The sequence below is a fragment of the Camelina sativa genome, chromosome 7 (genome assembly GCF_030686135.1).
Source record: "Camelina sativa cultivar CO46 ecotype springtype chromosome 7, ASM3068613v1".
Taxonomy (NCBI): domain Eukaryota; kingdom Viridiplantae; phylum Streptophyta; class Magnoliopsida; order Brassicales; family Brassicaceae; genus Camelina; species Camelina sativa.
Window position 1 is genome coordinate 28,211,818 of NC_141886.1, and position 20,450 is coordinate 28,232,267.

Here is a 20,450-nt window from a genome sequence, read left to right on the forward strand (position 1 = left end):
ATAAAACATGTGGGAAAATGTCGTGCATGAGACATATAACCTAATCATATACATATCATGTTACTTTTTTTGTTTTTGTTTTAATTTTTTTTAAAAGAATCCTTTCATATTTATTCATATTACTATCACTCGTCGTCTCATCGTCTTTAGATGATACATAATCTATATTTTTCTAAGGAACGACCACCAACTATTAATAAAAGGACAGTTCAGTTTTTGTTAAAAACAATTACTAAATTTAAACCAAAACTTAAATTTTTATTTGTTAAATCAGAAAAAAATTGAAATGACCCGACTCATTTTTTTAGTTTTTAATATAATAACTAACTAGTAATCTCATGTTCACTAGCAATTTAACAATATTCAAATCAAACATCAAAAATAATCAACAATTAAACCATCAATGATCTAACAAATATTTAAATAAACCAATATCAATATTTCAATATAAATCCAGTAATTCCAAAAGAATAACATAAACCAAAGAGTCATAATCCTACGCAACATTCTAAAGACCCAACTCTAGCAATCTAACAGAAGACAGACAACACGTCAACGAGCCTACAGAACATTGAAACAACCCGACCCGTTTTATAAATAATATATAATTAAACATCTCATACTACTTAATTAACCAACACCATAAACATTACTTTTTTTTTTGTCAAAACCCAAACCGGTAGCATTAATTAAGAGTCGGTACATTGGGTAGAGGGAATCAATGCCGATTTAGCTACCCTATCGACTTTTTGATTAAACTCTGTGCGGATAAAAGTAAAAGAACAAAGATCAAACTTGAGAGATAGTTGAAGGATGTCGTGTTGAATCCCGTAGAGTTCCTTCGAGGAAAACTCTGAGTGGAGTACTTTGATCAACTGTTGTGAATCTGAAGCAAAAGTGATTCTCGTAATGCCAAGTTCCAAGGCCTGGTGGATTGCGAGAAGGAGAGCAGAAGCCTCAGCCAAAAGCGGAGAGGCTATATTTTGGGCAACGGAACTGCCAGTGATCTCAGTTGTGGGATGGTAGACATTACTAAGCAACTATAATACCAATAATAAACCAACATCCAATAACATGCACAGCGGAAACAAAACTCATAACTAACTCCAATAAAACATCAACACGATACCATTCCTAGTCCAACAACCTAGCATACTTCTATACAAGGTTCCAACAACATATAAACATAACCACAACACAATAACCGAAACCCTAGATCATCCTCCTCTTCATCGCCATAATTCCACTTCACATACATGCACACCACAAACAACAATTGAGATGCGTGAGTATTATCACAAATACTCAGTGAGACAATCCTTCCATCTATTGGGTTATACACACAAGCGAAAAGACAAACACAAACAATACACAAAACAAGCAAACCATGCAATTCTGAACACCTCCATGATTCTGCAACCTTGCATCGATCGATGCAGTCGCGTGAAGCATCGCCGAACACAATCTCCACCGACTCCTCTCGGCTCCATGATGCTATATACATATCCAAAGGCCACAAAAATCATAGCAAACACTCACATACAACCACATAAGCACTCAACAACCAAAAATCAAGAAAAAACATATCAATTCGCTTAGATCAGTCATGGTCATGCATTCACTTTTGAGAATGACAGAAACTGATTCTAATCCTACGAAAAAGCCTCCTAGCAAGCTTCTACCGCGATCACAGCTTCAGATCTCCACTCTACAGGTAAGATCTCTTAAGAACAAGCACCAAAAACTTCAAAAACTTATAAGAACAACTTCTCTTTTTTTTTTTCTCTTACACCACAGAAAACGGCCAAACTCGGCCAAAGAGATCGAGATATCTTTTTATACTTGACTCCTAGGTTTTTCCAAACCCCAACACGCAAACAAACGAGCGTTTCACTTAAGTCGTCCCGTAAAAACGAATCTTGCATCGACCGATGCACCAACTGCATCGATCGATGCACAACCCGAGCCGGAATTCTAATTCACGGGCATTATATTTATAAGCAAACCCTAGGTTTTTTCTCATCCATCCGCCGGAGACATTAAAGTTAACCCGAGCACAAACAGCACCGTTGTAAAAATATTAATTGTGGATGTGTTGTTCCTTGAGAACATGAACTTCATTATAGAAGACTGCTAATGGAAATCTGTCTCTAAACTCGCAGTATATGATTGGGACTGAAAAAAAAATTATCATGCCACGTGAAAGAATACAAGTCTACAACGATCACGATAGGTTCTGCCTTTCGATATATTGTACTATTACGGATTGAATGTCACTAAAACAAAGAAAACACATATTTTTGTTGATGTTCAACAATGGTAAAGTCTCAAAATCTTCAAAATTTATAATATTTTTGAATCTTTGAAGTAAATTTTTTTAAATGATAGTTTTTTTTTCTAGCAGCATGCAAACTTTTATTAATAAGATATTTTATAACTCAACGTGTGGTAATAACATATTAATACTTTTATATTTAAATACCTAAATACAGTAGATTTTATTATTTTTTAAAAACATCAAAGTCTATATTGTAATATCTTTTATTTTACAAGTGAGATACAATATAATTGATGATTTTTTAAGAAGTTGTTTAGCATTTTAAGACCTTGAATGAATGTAGATTTCAGTTTTTTTTGGTTTTAGGTTTTCCAAAAACCTACTTTATAGCCTATTAAGATTATGACAAATGTGATTTTCCTTAAAAATAGAGAATCTTGATTTTTATAGTTTTTTGTCAATTTTCAAAGAAAATCTAAACTCTATTTTTCATTAGTTTTTCACCTTTTTAGGTGACATGATTTTTCTTTTTCTTTTTTAATTTCTAAAAAATTTTAATCACAAAAAAATATAAACCATAAACCAAAATTCATAATTTAGAAACTAAAAATTATATTTCAAAAACCACTTTAAAATTTGCACGCATTCATGCCCTATGTTGTCTCTTATGTCTGTGATTATCAGAGGTTAAATTTGAATTAATATAGAATGTTATTTCATAAATTTTGATTGTTATGATTGAAGATTCTTCATTAGCATATCAATCGCTTGTAATCAATCAAATGAGGTAAAAAGAATGTGATAAATCAGTCCTTTTATATCTGTTTTATATGTTTGCATAATATTGCTGGTAAATTATTTTCTGAAACATTATTGTTCTTATAGTTTAATATTATCTAACAATTTGGAATTAATTTAAAACTTTAGTTACTTACATTACCACCATCTTATGCTCCTAGCTCTTAACCTTTTCACCCTTACCACTACTAAGTTCATAACAATCTTATTTGAATCCATAAGTTTTCTAAATGTGTTATATTGAAAAAGAGAAATATTATAAGAATATGATAAATATACTATACATTCCGAATTTATTTAATAAATTATAAAATAAAATCTCTAAAAAGACAACTAAAAACACAATACATTATATTATTAACGTTTTTTGTTTGTCAAAAATATTATTAACGTTGCGATTCATTTTAATTGTAGAGTGCAAAATTTCTGAGACACCAAGCTCCTTTATATGGTGGGAGGGAATCTTTGTCGCCAAAAAAAAGAAATGTCACAAGAAAGAACATTGCCCTTCACAGTTAACACCAAATATGGGACTAGATATAGTGCAAACACAATAATAATTTCTGTATTATTTTAGTATATTTAAAAATATAATTTTTTTTTGAATATAACCTAACCATCCTACATTTAGTGTTGCTAAGCTTTGAAATGTTTAAGAGTTTCAAGAATCAAAATACCATATTTACATATATTTAAACTAAAAGCAAAAAAATGAAAAACATATCAGACAATGTTAATAAACTCTCATTCAATCATTTTCGGCCTATTAACGATAAAGAAACTAAAAGAAAGAAAGGAGAAATAGAAAGCTGGCTGGCTTTCATTTTTGGAATATTAATTGGAAAGCAAGAATAAAGTGATTGTCAATATATCTCACATTCGATCAAGTTGCTAAAGGTTTTTTTTTGCAATTAAGGTGCTCAGAAACCAAAACTAAAAGATACTATAGTATATTATTATCTTAGGAGTATTTTTTTATAAGGTTTTAATAATTGCATGCTGAACCTAAATTTAAACAATAGTAATACATTTTCATAGGTTTTGTTTTCTTATATGAGTAGATTTATATTTTTGCATATGACTAAATATATATATAGCATTTTTTTTTTTTGAAACACGACTAGATATATATAGCATAAGTTTATAATCTAGTAACTTGTGCAGTTGTGCTTGTGCTAGCTAGTATTATCATTCTGTCACCATTCATAATCAAAGTAATATATACATAATTATTCACATAGAATTGGGTAACTATTCAACTTCATATATACGTAATGCATGTTGTCAATAAAATTTAAGGTACAATTTTTGCATTTTTCATACAAAAATATACTCTTAAAGTAAGAATCGCCAAATGTGGAAGAAACTCACAATCGAGTTTAAGGTGAAAGAGCTTCGGGTGACATTGAAAGTGTAAGAACTATAGATCTGTACGATGAAATAAGAGTTTCTCGAAAACTTTCTTTTGATTAATAGAAAATCTGTTTACAAGTTTGTTCTAAACAATTTTCTATTCTCTCAAACTTTCTCTCTCAAGCTTTCTCTAAGTTCTTAGTTCTCTTTTTCTTAAAGACTAAAACTTAGTAGCTAAATAATCTTTCTCGTTTGTGCCAAAGCTTCACCAAGTTTCAGCACCCCTATTTATAGAACTAGGCATCGACTATACAATAAGCAAACTACCTATTCTATTCCTAATAGGAATTTGAACAATTTCCTTTTTCTTTATGGATTAGAAAATTATTCTTTTTCTTCATGTTTACATTCCTATTGTAAACATGAAACTCCTTGATCTTCTAGATGCTTCTAGCGCTTTCGTGAATCCTCCTGCTTGTGAATCCACTCGATACTCTGTTCTTCTTAAGTTGTTTAACCACTTTGTTCAAACCTTGCATTTTCAATCTCTCCCTTTTTAACTTTGTGCTTCTCATGCATTTGTTCACTAGCTTGTCCAAAAACATCCTCAAGATTTCTAAGACTTACAATCACAACCTCAATTTTAGAACAAGATCTTACATCCCAAGATCTTACATCCATAACCGAGTCAAACTCAAGTTCATCACCCAAAACAAAACAAGTTTGTAGACAAGAGGACAAAATGCTATTACTCCCCCAGAATTGTAGCTCCCCAGAATTGTTGCTTTCCTTGACAAACTTCTCCCCCTACTTGAGAACACAAAAGTTAAAAACAAACCTCATAGCATCTTTGACAAAAGATGGTTCTGAATCAGCCTGTGAACTACATCAGTTAGTCGCTGGAGTGCCTGAGCTGTATCAACCAATGCTCCATATGGCATCTCCTCATTTTCTTGACCAATCTGTGGCACTCGAATGCTACCCAACTGAATCACCTCAGAAGTTGAGGAAGATCCCTCATCCATTTGTCTTTGAACTGGCGTAGGGTCTTCATTTACAAGAAGCAATTTGTGCTTAACCGCATAAGCACGCCCAGTTCTAACATCTTTAGTGTAAAACTCAACAACCACTTCTTCTTCTGCATTTGACAACTCAAGTGGACCTTCTTGAAACTTAAGTGTTTCGAAAATTGTTCTAGGAAATATTACACACCGAGTAACATCATTCCAACTCATATCAATAATTTGATCATAAATAAGTTGTCCTAGATCAAACCGAATTCCTAGAACAAACTTATACACAACTTGAGCACGTTTGACTGAAGCATGATTCCTATGAACAGAAGGAACCCAGTTATAACCCGCCAACATTAAAAGAGCTGCAACTTCTCCAGGTAGATCCCTAACCTTCAATCGACTCCAAGGCAACTTTTCTCGGCCACTCAGAACTTCTGCAAGTTCATCTTTACTCAGCTTATCTACAGCTGCATCTGCTTTCTTCTCATCTTGAGACAATGATTCAAGATTAAACGCCTCATTAATAGTCCTAGGAGAAAACTCATACCAGCGACCTCTAACAAACACTTGAATTCCATTCCTAGCTTTCTCTTTTGGCATATTAGCATAAAACTCACAAACCACCTCTTTGACATACACAGTAAGATCTTGTACCGAGCTATGCAACCCTAGATCCATAATCTTACTAATAATCCCAAATTCATCCGGTTGAGAAAAATCCAGTTGTCTTTCTTTTGTAAATTTCCTTGAATAGAATTTTGAGTACCTTGCTTGAGCGACTTTTGACACAAACACATCAGACCGAAACTTATCCTTTATACGAACACTCTTGTCACTCGATTCTGCAGATCTTGACCGCTTAGTCTTAGAAGTAGAACCTTGCTTCACCTTCCTTCGTTTTATCGTGCGATGCTCAAGTTGCTCTTGCACAAAGATTTCCTCAAACCCAAAATCCTCATTGTCCGAGGCTATTTCTTTGCCCTTATCCTCACCTAAAAACTCCACCTCCTCATCAATAGACGTATCTTTATCAGATTCTCCTACTCCTTGTGTCGATTCATCCCCTAAGGAATCTACATTTCTCATCAAAAAAGGTGGATCTTCGTCAGCATCACTCGATTCGTCGATCAGAAGAGGTCGATGTGAAACACCATCACCTCGAACCATCTCGGATTTTCTTCCTCCTCTCACCAATCCTCTTCGAGTCGCTCTCATCATTCTCAATTTTAGGATTTTTTTTTTTCTTTTTCCTCTCTTCCCTTCGATACACTCAATGTTTAACAAACAAAAGATTTTTTTTTTCTTTTTCCTTTCGATATAACTGATGCTTGGCACAAACCATATCCCAAAAAAAAAAAATCTCGAACAAAATTAAACCGGTTTTCTTCAATAACACACTTGTATCAAAAAATTGATTAAACCCGACAATCTCTTGTTCTTGTTCATGAACCAGCTCCATTAATGTTCACATCTCATACACTCCAATTGAATTTCTTAAAGTTGAAAATCGGTTAAAATCTAGAGCTTTTGTGAATATATCTGCTAGTTGATCTTCAGTATCAACATGTTCAATCAAAACTTGTTTTCTTTCAACCAGTTCTCTGATAAAGTGATGTCTCACATCAATGTGCTTGGTTTTGGAGTGTTGAACTGGATTCTTAGAAATATCAGTAGCACTATTGTTATCACAATACACTTGTAACACTCCTGAATCCATACTATAATCTGCTGACATCTACTTCATCCATAATAGTTGAGTACATCAGCTTCCCATTGCTATATATTCTAATTCAGTTGTAGACATAGATACTGAATTCTGTTTCTTGCTCAACCAAGCAATGAGATTATTTTCTAAAAAGAAACATCCTCCACTGGTGCTTTTTCGATCTGTCACACTTCCTGCATAGTCTGCATCACATTATCCTACTAAGCCTTTATTTGATCCTTTAGATTACCAAATCCCAAAATCAACAGTCTCTTTCACATACTTCATAATCCGTTTAACAGCTTCAAGATGTGATTATTTTGGGTTCAACTGATATTTAGCACACATACCCACACTGAAACACAAATCAGGTCTACTTGCAGTAAGATATAGTAAACTACCTATCATCCCTCTGTGCTGCTTGACATCCACATCCTTACCATCAATATCCTTTGACAGTTTTAATGAAGTGCTCATAGGTATTTTGGCTTCTTTACATTTATCCATCTGAAACTTTTTAAGAAGTTTTCTATCATAAGTACTTTGTGAGATAAAGATTCCTTGATCAGATTGAGTAATTTGTAATCCAAGAAAATATTTAAGCTCTCTAACCAAACTCATCTCAAATTCTTGAGTCATACTACTCACAAAACGATCCACCAACTCCTTAGAAGTACTTCCAAAAATAATGTCATCAACATAGATTTGCACCATCATGATATCATCTTCTTGTTCTAAAATAAACAAGGTCTTGTCTACACTTCCTCTGATATAGCTCTTCTCCATAAGAAAACTAGTTAACCTTTCATACCAAGCTCTTGGAGCTTCCTTCAATCCATAAAGGGCTTTCTTTAATTTGTACACATAGTCAGGTCTAATTGGATCTTCAAACCCTTTAGGTTGTTCAACATATAATTCTTCTTGCAAAATCCCATTCAAAAATGCACTTTTGACATCCATCTGATATACTTTGAAATTCAGAATACAAGCCATTCCCAAAAAAAATCTTATTGACTAAAGTCTTGCTACTGGAGCAAAAGTTTCTTCAAAGTCCACTCCCTCAATCTGCGTGTATCCTTGTGCTACCAACCTAGCCTTATTGCGTACCACAACTCCACTTTCATCAATCTTGTTTTTGAAAATCCATTTAGTCCTAATGATGTTCACATCAATTGGCCTACGAACCAGCTCCCAAACATCATTACACTCAAATTGTTCCAATTCTTCCTCCATAGCTATAATCCAAAAATCATCCTGAACAGCTTCTACATGATTCTTTGGTTCAATCATTGACACAAAGCACTCATAGAAAACTGTTTCTAGAGTTGTGAAATGACTTGTCATTTTCTTAAAATCTATTTTTACTCCTCGAGTCTTCATCTGTTCATTCAAGTCTCCAATAACATCGTCAGCTGAGTGATTCTTATGAACATGTTGTATCCCTTCTGATTTTGAAACAGAGGTATCTACTTCAAATTCGTCATTAAGTATTTCAGTAGCACTAACTGGTTATGTATCACTGTCTGAATCATCATTGTTTCCTACAGAAACTGACATGTCATCAAAAACCACATTCACTTATTCCATAATAAGACTTGTACATCTGTTGTATACTCTGAATGTTGTATTACTCTCAGCATAACCAAGGAACATGCCTTCATCACTTCTGGAATCGAATTTACCAAGATAGTCCTTGTCGTTCAAAATATAGCATTTACACCCAAACAAATGGAAATAACTTAGATTCAGTGTTTTGCCTTTCCATAGTTTGTATGGAGTTTTTGATGTATCTCTTCGAACATAAACTTTGTTAACTATGTCGCAAGCTGTGTTAAGTGCTTCAGCCCAAAATTTCTTAGGAACATGATTTCCATGTATCATTTCTCTTGCCATTTCCTGAAGAGTTCTGTTCTTCCTTTCTACTACACTGTTTTGTTGAGGAGTTCTTGGAGCTGAGAATTGATGTGAAATCCCATCTTGTTCACAAAATTCTTTCATATAATCGTTTTAGAATTCTCCACCATGGTCACTTTGGATTCTCTTGATTCCACCCCTTTCATTGAGCAACTGTAGAGCTAAAATCTTGAAGCTATCAACTGTACCTGATTTCAATCGAATAAAGCGTACCCAAGTATATCTAGAAAAATCATCCACTAACACAAACACATATTTCTTCCCAGCTAAGCTTTCAACTTGCATTGGTCCCATTATATCCATGTGAACCAGATCTAAAATTGACTTTGACTGAACTTCAGGTACCTTCTTGTACTGAATCTTGACTTGTTTTCCCTGATTACAGGGTCCACATACCATATTCTCCTCTCCTTTAAGTTTTGGTACTCCTCGAATGATTTCCTTATTAACAAGAGTAGTTAAGTTCCTTATATTCATATGACCTAGTCGTTAGTGCCAAAGATATATACTTCCTTGAGCACTGAAACATTTGAATGAATTTTTCTGCCACATGTAACAATTATTTCCTGATCTCACACCATAAAACTTGACATTGACTGATTCATCTAATGCTTTGCAGTCTATTTTTGTAAACATAACTGTCAATCCTTCATCACACAGTTGACTGATGCTTATCAAATTTGCTCGCAATCCTTGAACTAGATAAACATTTACAAGTTGTGGAAGCTCTGTGTCACGTGTTGTACCTTTCCCTTGTGTGAACCCGTTACTCCCATCTCCAAATGTTACTGTGCCTCCTTTTAATTTCTTAATGTTTTGCAAGTTACTCTTGGTTCCAGTCATATGCCTTGAACACCCACTGTCAAAGAACCAAAGCTCTGAATCTTCTTGCTCCTCAGTAATCATAGCCATGCTGCACCTAAATCCAGATGATCTTGCTTCTGATTGATATAGTCATTCTTCTTTATCCAAACCTGTCTCTTAAATCCATTCCAGAAAAATCTCCCTTGTCATTTTAAACTAGAAACTTTTCCCATAATTTAGAACAATAGCGTTTATAATGTTCAAATTTCCACAAAAAAACAACTTGATGACCTCTCAGACGTAAATGTTGTTGCTTCCAAATCAGAGTGATACACTCCAGCAGTAACAAATTTGGTTGCTGTTTTCTTGTCTCCTTGAATCTTGTAACATCCGCGAACCAATTATTAGTTTTTTGGGATGGGTGTCGATCGACACCAATGTTATCTGGTTCGATCAGGTTGATTTAATCGTCGATTTTGGTCGGTTTGGTTTAAGGAAAACCACAGAACCGGACTACTAAGCGAGAAAAACGACCTAGATCGTGTTTTGGTGTTTGTCTCGCCGTTTTTAGAGAAAACAAAGAGAGAAAGTTGTTCTTGAGGTTCTAGAGAGAGATTGTGAGATTTCAAAGCTTTGTGGGTGAGATCTTGCTGTGGGAGTGAGGATTCAAGGCTAGGATCGTGTGGGAAGCTTGCTGGGAGTGTGGATTCGTTCATTGTTGGTCATAATCTTCTTGTAGAGAGGTGAGTGCATGACCATGGCTGATCTAAGCCTGTAATTCCTTGTTCTTGCTTGTTTGTTGCTGTTTTTGTGTGTTTCTCTTGATGGGATTGATTGCAACAGGTTCCTACGGATGTTTACGGTTTGGGTTTTGAGTATTGGACGATTTGGTGGAGTTTTGGGAGCGAGATTCGACTCTCGGCTTCGTGCGGATCGCGATTGCAGAGGTCGTGTCGATCGACACCACTTGGTATCGGTCGACACCAGTTAAGCAGCATCGATCGACACCTCCCTTCCTGCGAGATGATGTTTGTTTTCCTGGTTTGTATGTTTGTTTGTGTTGATTGTTTGGACATTGGAATTATTGTTGCTTGTGTGTATAGCCCAGTAGATGGGAGGATTGCCTCACTGATTGTTTATCAAATACTCATGCATCTCAATTTGTGTTTGTGGTGCAGGTAAAGGCAAAGTGTGATTGTGAAATCAAGGCAATGAAGAGGAGGATGTTCTTCGATTGGATGTTGTCTGGCATTGTTAGGTTGCTAGAGTTGGGTCGTTAGAAAACATTGCTAGGTTGCTGGTTTCATGTTTTCTGGTGTTTGGTTATTGGATTATTGTTATATTTGATTATCGGTTATTTTATTATTGGATTGTTATTGATATTGGTTATTTCTGTTGTTTGGTTGTGATTGTGGTTAGGTGGCTAGTGGGTATGGGACCACTAGTTGTAGTTTATTTATCATTATTATTAATTATTAATTATTTTTTTTTTTTAAATGGGTCGGGTCGTTTCAAATCTCAATAAAACCCAACCCTCTATGTGTTTTCTCAGTTCTACCATAGCTTAAAATCTCATCAAGTTGCTTCATTCCTGCGAACATGTGGATTTGTGTTGCTGATCTAATTCAGATTGAAGTTCTGAGGATTTCTTCTTTTCTTTAATTAGTTATTCCTCGAGCTTGTCTGCTTTTGCAGATAAAATCAACTTTTCTTTCATTAGATCCACTGAAACCTTAGCAATCTTCTTTTCATCCACCAAATCGTTTTGTAGTGTTTCAATCATAGCTTCAAGACGAAGTTTTTCCTTGATTAAGTCTTGATTTTCTTTTCTCAGGGTGATGAGTGTTTCGCGCACTTCTTTGTAACTCTGAACAATATCAAGAATTTCCTCATCTTCTGATTCAGAATCGGTCACCTCTACTCTATTCTCAAATTCAGTAATCCCCACCATAGCTACTAGATTCATGAGTTCTTCTTCACTGCTATTATCATCATTTGTATCATCTTCAATACTTATCATAGACTTCTCTTTCTTGTTTTTAAGGTTACTCACACAACCCTCCTGTGTATGTCCTATACCTCTGCAAATTGTGCACTTTGCATCTCGAAACTTAATCGTTGGACACTCACAAATGAAATGTCCAAACCCTTTGCATTCATGACACTGCATATCAGCCTTCTTATCTTCGCTGATATGCAGTGTCAACCAATGCTCCATATGGCATCTCCTCATTTTCTTGACCAATCTGTGGCACTCGAATGCTACCCAACTGAATCACCTCAGAAGTTGAGGAAGATCCCTCATCCATTTGTCTTTGAACTGGCGTAGGGTCTTCATTTACAAGAAGCAATTTGTGCTTAACCGCATAAGCACGCCCAGTTCTAACATCTTTAGTGTAAAACTCAACAACCACTTCTTCTTCTGCATTTGACAACTCAAGTGGACCTTCTTGAAACTTAAGTGTTTCAAAAATTGTTCTAGGAAATATTACACACCGAGTAACATCATTCCAACTCATATCAATAATTTGATCATAAATAAGTTGTCCTAGATCAAACCGAATTCCTAGAACAAACTTATACACAACTTGAGCACGTTTGACTGAAGCATGATTCCTATGAACAGAAGGAACCCAGTTATAACCCGCCAATCGACTCCAAGGCAACTTTTCTCGGCCACTCAGAACTTCTGCAAGTTCATCTTTACTCAGCTTATCTACAGCTGCATCTGCTTTCTTCTCATCTTGAGACAATGATTCAAGATTAAACGCCTCATTAATAGTCCTAGGAGAAAACTCATACCAGCGACCTCTAACAAACACTTGAATTCCATTCCTAGCTTTCTCTTTTGGCATATTAGCATAAAACTCACAAACCACCTCTTTGACATACACAGTAAGATCTTGTACCGAGCTATGCAACCCTAGATCCATAATCTTACTAATAATCCCAAATTCATCCGGTTGAGAAAAATCCAGTTGTCTTTCTTTTGTAAATTTCCTTGAATAGAATTTTGAGTACCTTGCTTGAGCGACTTTTGACACAAGCACATCAGACCGAAACTTATCCTTTATACGAACACTCTTGTCACTCGATTCTGCAGATCTTGACCGCTTAGTCTTAGAAGTAGAACCTTGCTTCACCTTCCTTCGTTTTATCGTGCGACGCTCAAGTTGCTCTTGCACAAAGATTTCCTCAAACCCAAAATCCTCATTGTCCGAGGCTATTTCTTTGCCCTTATCCTCACCAAAAAACTCCACCTCCTCATCAATAGAAGTATCTTTATCAGATTCTCCTACTCCTTGTGTCGATTCATCCCCTAAGGAATCTACATTTCTCATCAAAAAAGGTGGATCTTCGTCAGCATCACTCGATTCGTCGATCAGAAGAGGTCGATGTGAAACACCATCACCTCGAACCATCTCGGATTTTCTTCCTCCTCTCACCAATCCTCTTTGAGTCGCTCTCATCATTCTCAATTTTAGGATTTTTTTTTTCTTTTTCCTCTCTTCCCTTCGATACACTCAATGTTTAACAAACAAAAGATTTTTTTTTCTTTTTCCTTTCGATATAACTGATGCTTGGCACAAACCATATCCCAAAAAAAATAAATCTCGAACAAAATTAAACCGGTTTTCTTCAATAACACACTTGTATCAAAAAATTGATTAAACCCGACAATCTCTTGTTCTTGTTCATGAACCAGCTCCATTAATGTTCACATCTCATACACTCCAATTGAATTTCTTAAAGTTGAAAATCGGTTAAAATCTAGAACTTTTGTGAATATATCTGCTAGTTGATCTTCAGTATCAACATGTTCAATCAAAACTTGTTTTCTTTCAACCAGTTCTCTGATAAAGTGATGTCTCACATCAATGTGCTTGGTTTTGGAGTGTTGAACTGGATTCTTAGAAATATCAGTAGCACTATTGTTATCACAATACACTTGTAACACTCCTGAATCCATACTATAATCTGCTGACATCTACTTCATCCATAATAGTTGAGTACATCAGCTTCCCATTGCTATATATTCTAATTCAGTTGTAGACATAGATACTGAATTCTGTTTCTTGCTCAACCAAGCAATGAGATTATTTTCTAAAAAGAAACATCCTCCACTGGTGCTTTTTCGATCTGTCACACTTCCTGCATAGTCTGCATCACATTATCCTACTAAGCCTTTATTTGATCCTTTAGATTACCAAATCCCAAAATCAACAGTCTCTTTCACATACTTCATAATCCGTTTAACAGCTTCAAGATGTGATTCTTTTGGGTTCAACTGATATTTAGCACACATACCCACACTGAAACACAAATCAGGTCTACTTGCAGTAAGATATAGTAAACTACCTATCATCCCTCTGTGCTGCTTGACATCCACATCCTTACCATCAATATCCTTTGACAGTTTTAATGAAGTGCTCATAGGTATTTTGGCTTCTTTACATTTATCCATCTGAAACTTTTTAAGAAGTTTTCTATCATAAGTACTTTGTGAGATAAAGATTCCTTGATCAGATTGAGTAATTTGTAATCCAAGAAAATATTTAAGCTCTCCAACCAAACTCATCTCAAATTCTTGAGTCATACTACTCACAAAACGATCCACCAACTCCTTAGAAGTACTTCCAAAAATAATGTCATCAACATAGATTTGCACCATCATGATATCATCTTCTTGTTCTAAAATAAACAAGGTCTTGTCTACACTTCCTCTGATATAGCTCTTCTCCATAAGAAAACTAGTTAACCTTTCATACCAAGCTCTTGGAGCTTCCTTCAATCCATAAAGGGCTTTCTTTAATTTGTACACATAGTCAGGTCTAATTGGATCTTCAAACCCTTTAGGTTGTTCAACATATAATTCTTCTTGCAAAATCCCATTCAAAAATGCACTTTTGACATCCATCTGATATACTTTGAAATTCAGAATACAAGCCATTCCCAAAAAAAATCTTATTGACTAAAGTCTTGCTACTGGAGCAAAAGTTTCTTCAAAGTCCACTCCCTCAATCTGCGTGTATCCTTGTGCTACCAACCTAGCCTTATTGCGTACCACAACTCCACTTTCATCAATCTTGTTTTTGAAAATCCATTTAGTCCTAATGATGTTCACATCAATTGGCCTACGAACCAGCTCCCAAACATCATTACACTCAAATTGTTCCAATTCTTCCTCCATAGCTATAATCCAAAAATCATCCTGAACAGCTTCTACATGATTCTTTGGTTCAATCATTGACACAAAGCACTCATAGAAAACTGTTTCTAGAGTTGTGAAATGACTTGTCATTTTCTTAAAATCTATTTTTACTCCTCGAGTCTTCATCTGTTCATTCAAGTCTCCAATAACATCGTCAGCTGAGTGATTCTTATGAACATGTTGTATCCCTTCTGATTTTGAAACAGAGGTATCTACTTCAAATTCGTCATTAAGTATTTCAGTAGCACTAACTGGTTATGTATCACTGTCTGAATCATCATTGTTTCCTACAGAAACTGACATGTCATCAAAAACCACATTCACTTATTCCATAATAAGACTTGTACGTCTGTTGTATACTCTGAATGTTGTATTACTCTCAGCATAACCAAGGAACATGCCTTCATCACTTCTGGAATCGAATTTACCAAGATAGTCCTTGTCGTTCAAAATATAGCATTTACACCCAAACAAATGGAAATAACTTAGATTCAGTGTTTTGCCTTTCCATAGTTTGTATGGAGTTTTTGATGTATCTCTTCGAACATAAACTTTGTTAACTATGTCGCAAGCTGTGTTAAGTGCTTCAGCCCAAAATTTCTTAGGAACATGATTTCCATGTATCATTTCTCTTGCCATTTCCTGAAGAGTTCTGTTCTTCCTTTCTACTACACTGTTTTGTTGAGGAGTTCTTGGAGCTGAGAATTGATGTGAAATCCCATCTTGTTCACAAAATTCTTTCATATAATCGTTTTAGAATTCTCCACCATGGTCACTTTGGATTCTCTTGATTCCACCCCTTTCATTGAGCAACTGTAGAGCTAAAATCTTGAAGCTATCAACTGTACCTGATTTCAATCGAATAAAGCGTACCCAAGTATATCTAGAAAAATCATCCACTAACACAAACACATATTTCTTCCCAGCTAAGCTTTCAACTTGCATTGGTCCCATTATATCCATGTGAACCAGATCTAAAATTGACTTTGACTGAACTTCAGGTACCTTCTTGTACTGAATCTTGACTTGTTTTCCCTGATTACAGGGTCCACATACCATATTCTCCTCTCCTTTAAGTTTTGGTACTCCTCGAATGATTTCCTTATTAACAAGAGTAGTTAAGTTCCTTATATTCATATGACCTAGTCGTTAGTGCCAAAGATATATACTTCCTTGAGCACTGAAACATTTGAATGAATTTTTCTGCCACATGTAACAATTATTTCCTGATCTCACACCATAAAACTTGACATTGACTGATTCATCTAATGCTTTGCAGTCTATTTTTGTAAACATAACTGTCAATCCTTCATCACACAGTTGACTGATGCTTATCAAATTTGCTCGCAATCCTTGAACTAGATAAACATTTACAAGTTGTGGAAGCTCTGTGTCACGTGTTGTACCTTTCCCTTGTATGAACCCGTTACTCCCATCTCCAAATGTTACTGTGCCTCCTTTTAATTTCTTAATGTTTTGCAAGTTACTCTTGGTTCCAGTCATATGCCTTGAACACCCACTGTCAAAGAACCAAAGCTCTGAATCTTCTTGCTCCTCAGTAATCATAGCCATGCTGCACCTAAATCCAGATGATCTTGCTTCTGATTGATATAGTCATTCTTCTTTATCCAAACATGTCTCTTAAATCCATTCCAGAAAAATCTCCCTTGTCATTTTAAACTAGAAACTTTTCCCATAATTTAGAACAATAGCGTTTATAATGTTCAAATTTCCACAAAAAAAACAACTTGATGACCTCTCAGACGTAAATGTTGTTGCTTCCAAATCAGAGTGATACACTCCAGCAGTAACAAATTTGGTTGCTGTTTTCTTGTCTCCTTGAATCTTGTAACATCCGCGAACCAATTATTAGTTTTTTGGGATGGGTGTCGATCGACACCAATGTTATCTGGTTCGATCAGGTTGATTTAATCGTCGATTTTGGTCGGTTTGGTTTAAGGAAAACCACAGAACCGGACTACTAAGCGAGAAAAACGACCTAGATCGTGTTTTGGTGTTTGTCTCGCCGTTTTTAGAGAAAACAAAGAGAGAAAGTTGTTCTTGAGGTTCTAGAGAGAGATTGTGAGATTTCAAGGCTTTGTGGGTGAGATCTTGCTGTGGGAGTGAGGATTCAAGGCTAGGATCGTGTGGGAAGCTTGCTGGGAGTGTGGATTCGTTCATTGTTGGTCATAATCTTCTTGTAGAGAGGTGAGTGCATGACCATGGCTGATCTAAGCCTGTAATTCCTTGTTCTTGCTTGTTTGTTGCTGTTTTTGTGTGTTTCTCTTGATGGGATTGATTGCAACAGGTTCCTACGGATGTTTACGGTTTGGGTTTTGAGTATTGGACGATTTGGTGGAGTTTTGGGAGCGAGATTCGACTCTCGGCTTCGTGCGGATCGCGATTGCAGAGGTCGTGTCGATCGACACCACTTGGTATCGGTCGACACCAGTTAAGCAGCATCGATCGACACCTCCCTTCCTGCGAGATGATGTTTGTTTTCCTGGTTTGTATGTTTGTTTGTGTTGATTGTTTGGACATTGGAATTATTGTTGATTGTGTGTATAGCCCAGTAGATGGGAGGATTGCCTCACTGATTGTTTATCAAATACTCATGCATCTCAATTTGTGTTTGTGGTGCAGGTAAAGGCAAAGTGTGATTGTGAAATCAAGGCAATGAAGAGGAGGATGTTCTTCGATTGGATGTTGTCTGGCATTGTTAGGTTGCTAGAGTTGGGTCGTTAGAAAACATTGCTAGGTTGCTGGTTTCATGTTTTCTGGTGTTTGGTTATTGGATTATTGTTATATTTGATTATCGGTTATTTTATTATTGGATTGTTATTGATATTGGTTATTTCTGTTGTTTGGTTGTGATTGTGGTTAGGTGGCTAGTGGATATGGGACCACTAGTTGTAGTTTATTTATCATTATTATTAATTATTAATTATTTTTTTTTTTTTAAATGGGTCGGGTCGTTTCAAATCTCAATAAAACCCAACCCTCTATGTGTTTTCTCAGTTCTACCATAGCTTAAAATCTCATCAAGTTGCTTCATTCCTGCGAACATGTGGATTTGTGTTGCTGATCTAATTCAGATTGAAGTTCTGAGGATTTCTTCTTTTCTTTAATTAGTTATTCCTCGAGCTTGTCTGCTTTTGCAGATAAAATCAACTTTTCTTTCATTAGATCCACTGAAACCTTAGCAATCTTCTTTTCATCCACCAAATCGTTTTGTAGTGTTTCAATCATAGCTTCAAGACGAAGTTTTTCCTTGATTAAGTCTTGATTTTCTTTTCTCAGGGTGATGAGTGTTTCGCGCACTTCTTTGTAACTCTGAACAATATCAAGAATTTCCTCATCTTCTGATTCAGAATCGGTCACCTCTACTCTATTCTCAAATTCAGTAATCCCCACCATAGCTACTAGATTCATGAGTTCTTCTTCACTGCTATTATCATCATTTGTATCATCTTCAATACTTATCATAGACTTCTCTTTCTTGTTTTTAAGGTTACTCACACAACCCTCCTGTGTATGTCCTATACCTCTGCAAATTGTGCACTTTGCATCTCGAAACTTAATCGTTGGACACTCACAAATGAAATGTCCAAACCCTTTGCATTCATGACACTGCATATCAGCCTTCTTATCTTCGCTGGTCTTTTTGAACATTCCTGTCTTCTTTTGTGAGATACCTTGTTCTATCCTTCTTAATGCTCGATCAAATCTTCTTACCAACAAACTCACGACATCTTCTTCTCCTTGATCAGATGTGTCTCTACTAACCGTTAAAGCTATGCCTTTTGGTTTCTTAATTCCATTAAGCTCCATCTCATGAGCTTGCAGCATTCCAACCACTTCACCATAACTGAGACTGTCTAGATCATGAGAAACAGTTAGTGCAGTCTTGTATCCCATGAATCTTGAAGGAAGACACCTTAGGAATTTTTTGACCAGCTTTTGATCCTTTTAAGTCTTTCCAAGAGTTATTGCTTCCTGAGCTAAAGCGCTTAACTTTGAACTAAAGTCTGATATTGATTCATGTTCCTCCATCCTTAGATTTTCGAACCGTGAAGCCAACATGTCTTTTCTCGAGCTTTGCATTTTTGTGGTTCCTTCATACTGGGTTTGTAAAATATCCCATGCTTCTTTAGCAGTTTCACACCCCTGAATTAGATCGAACTGTTTCCTTCCTACACTGCAATGAATAGCACTCAATGCTCTTGAATTGTACTTGGATTTCTTCTTTTCTTCTTCAGTCCAGTCCTCTTCAGGTTTGGATACTCGCTGTCCGGTTTCATCCTTGATTGTCGGTTCCTCCCACTTTTCTAGAATAGCCTTCCAAGCAAGACGATCAATTCCTCCTATTATAGATTTGGTTCTTGACTTCCAAAACCCATAATTTCCATCATCTGAAACAACCTTATTGTTGTTAAGCAAATCTCCGTAGTTCTCCATCTTGTCCGCAGAATCTCACCTGTAGTAATCCGAACAAGCGCTGCTCTGATACTAATTGAAAGTGTAAAAACTATAGATCTGTATGATGAAATAAGAGTTTCTCAAAAACTTTCTTTTGATTAATGGAAAATCTGTTTACAAATTTGTTCTAAACAATTTTCTATTCTCTCAAATTCTCTCTCTCAAGCTCTCTCTCTAAGTTCTTAGCTCTCTTTTTCTTAAAGACAAAAATTTAGTAGCTAGATAATCTTTCTCGTTTGTGCCAAAGCTTCACCAAGCTTCAGCCCCCCTATTTATAGAACTAGGCATCGACTATACAATAAGCAAACTACCTATTCTATTTCCTAATATGAATTTGGACAATTTCTTTTTTCTTTATGGATTAGGAAATTATTCTTTTTTTTCATATTTACATTCCTATTGTAAACATGAAACTCCTTGATCTTCTAGATGCTTCTAGCGCTTTCGTGAATCCTCCTGCTTATGAATCTACTTGATACTCTGTTTTCATACAAGTACTTTGTTCTTCTTTAAGTTGTTTAACCACTTTGTTCAAACCTTGCCTCTTCAGCGGAAAAACTATAACTAGTACTAAGGCTACTTTAGTCTTTGGTTTGGTACAACACCACATAACATTCCTCGGAGGTTGGTCCATTGGTTGTAATTTTTTTTTTCTTGCTTCTAGTCAAAATGTGTGTGTATCATTTTTGTTGATTCTCTTTTTCTTGAGATGAAGAAGAATTTGAAAGACTTTTCATCTAATCATTACATATATTCATATAATACAGACTTTAATTTGTAACAATAAAATTTTAAAAGTTTTATAGTGTTTGTCTCATCAATCGGGCCATTTTTGCCATTACAAAAAAAAACTGTTTAAACAACAAAAGAAGCCAGTGTCTCCATACAATA

General features: G+C 35.6%; 1 pseudogene; it reads right to left on the minus strand.

Moving 5' to 3' along the window:
- Window positions 1-18,212: 18,212 nt before the first annotated feature.
- On the minus strand, window positions 18,213-19,538 carry LOC147941798 (uncharacterized; annotated as a pseudogene).
- Window positions 19,539-20,450: the final 912 nt, after the last annotated feature.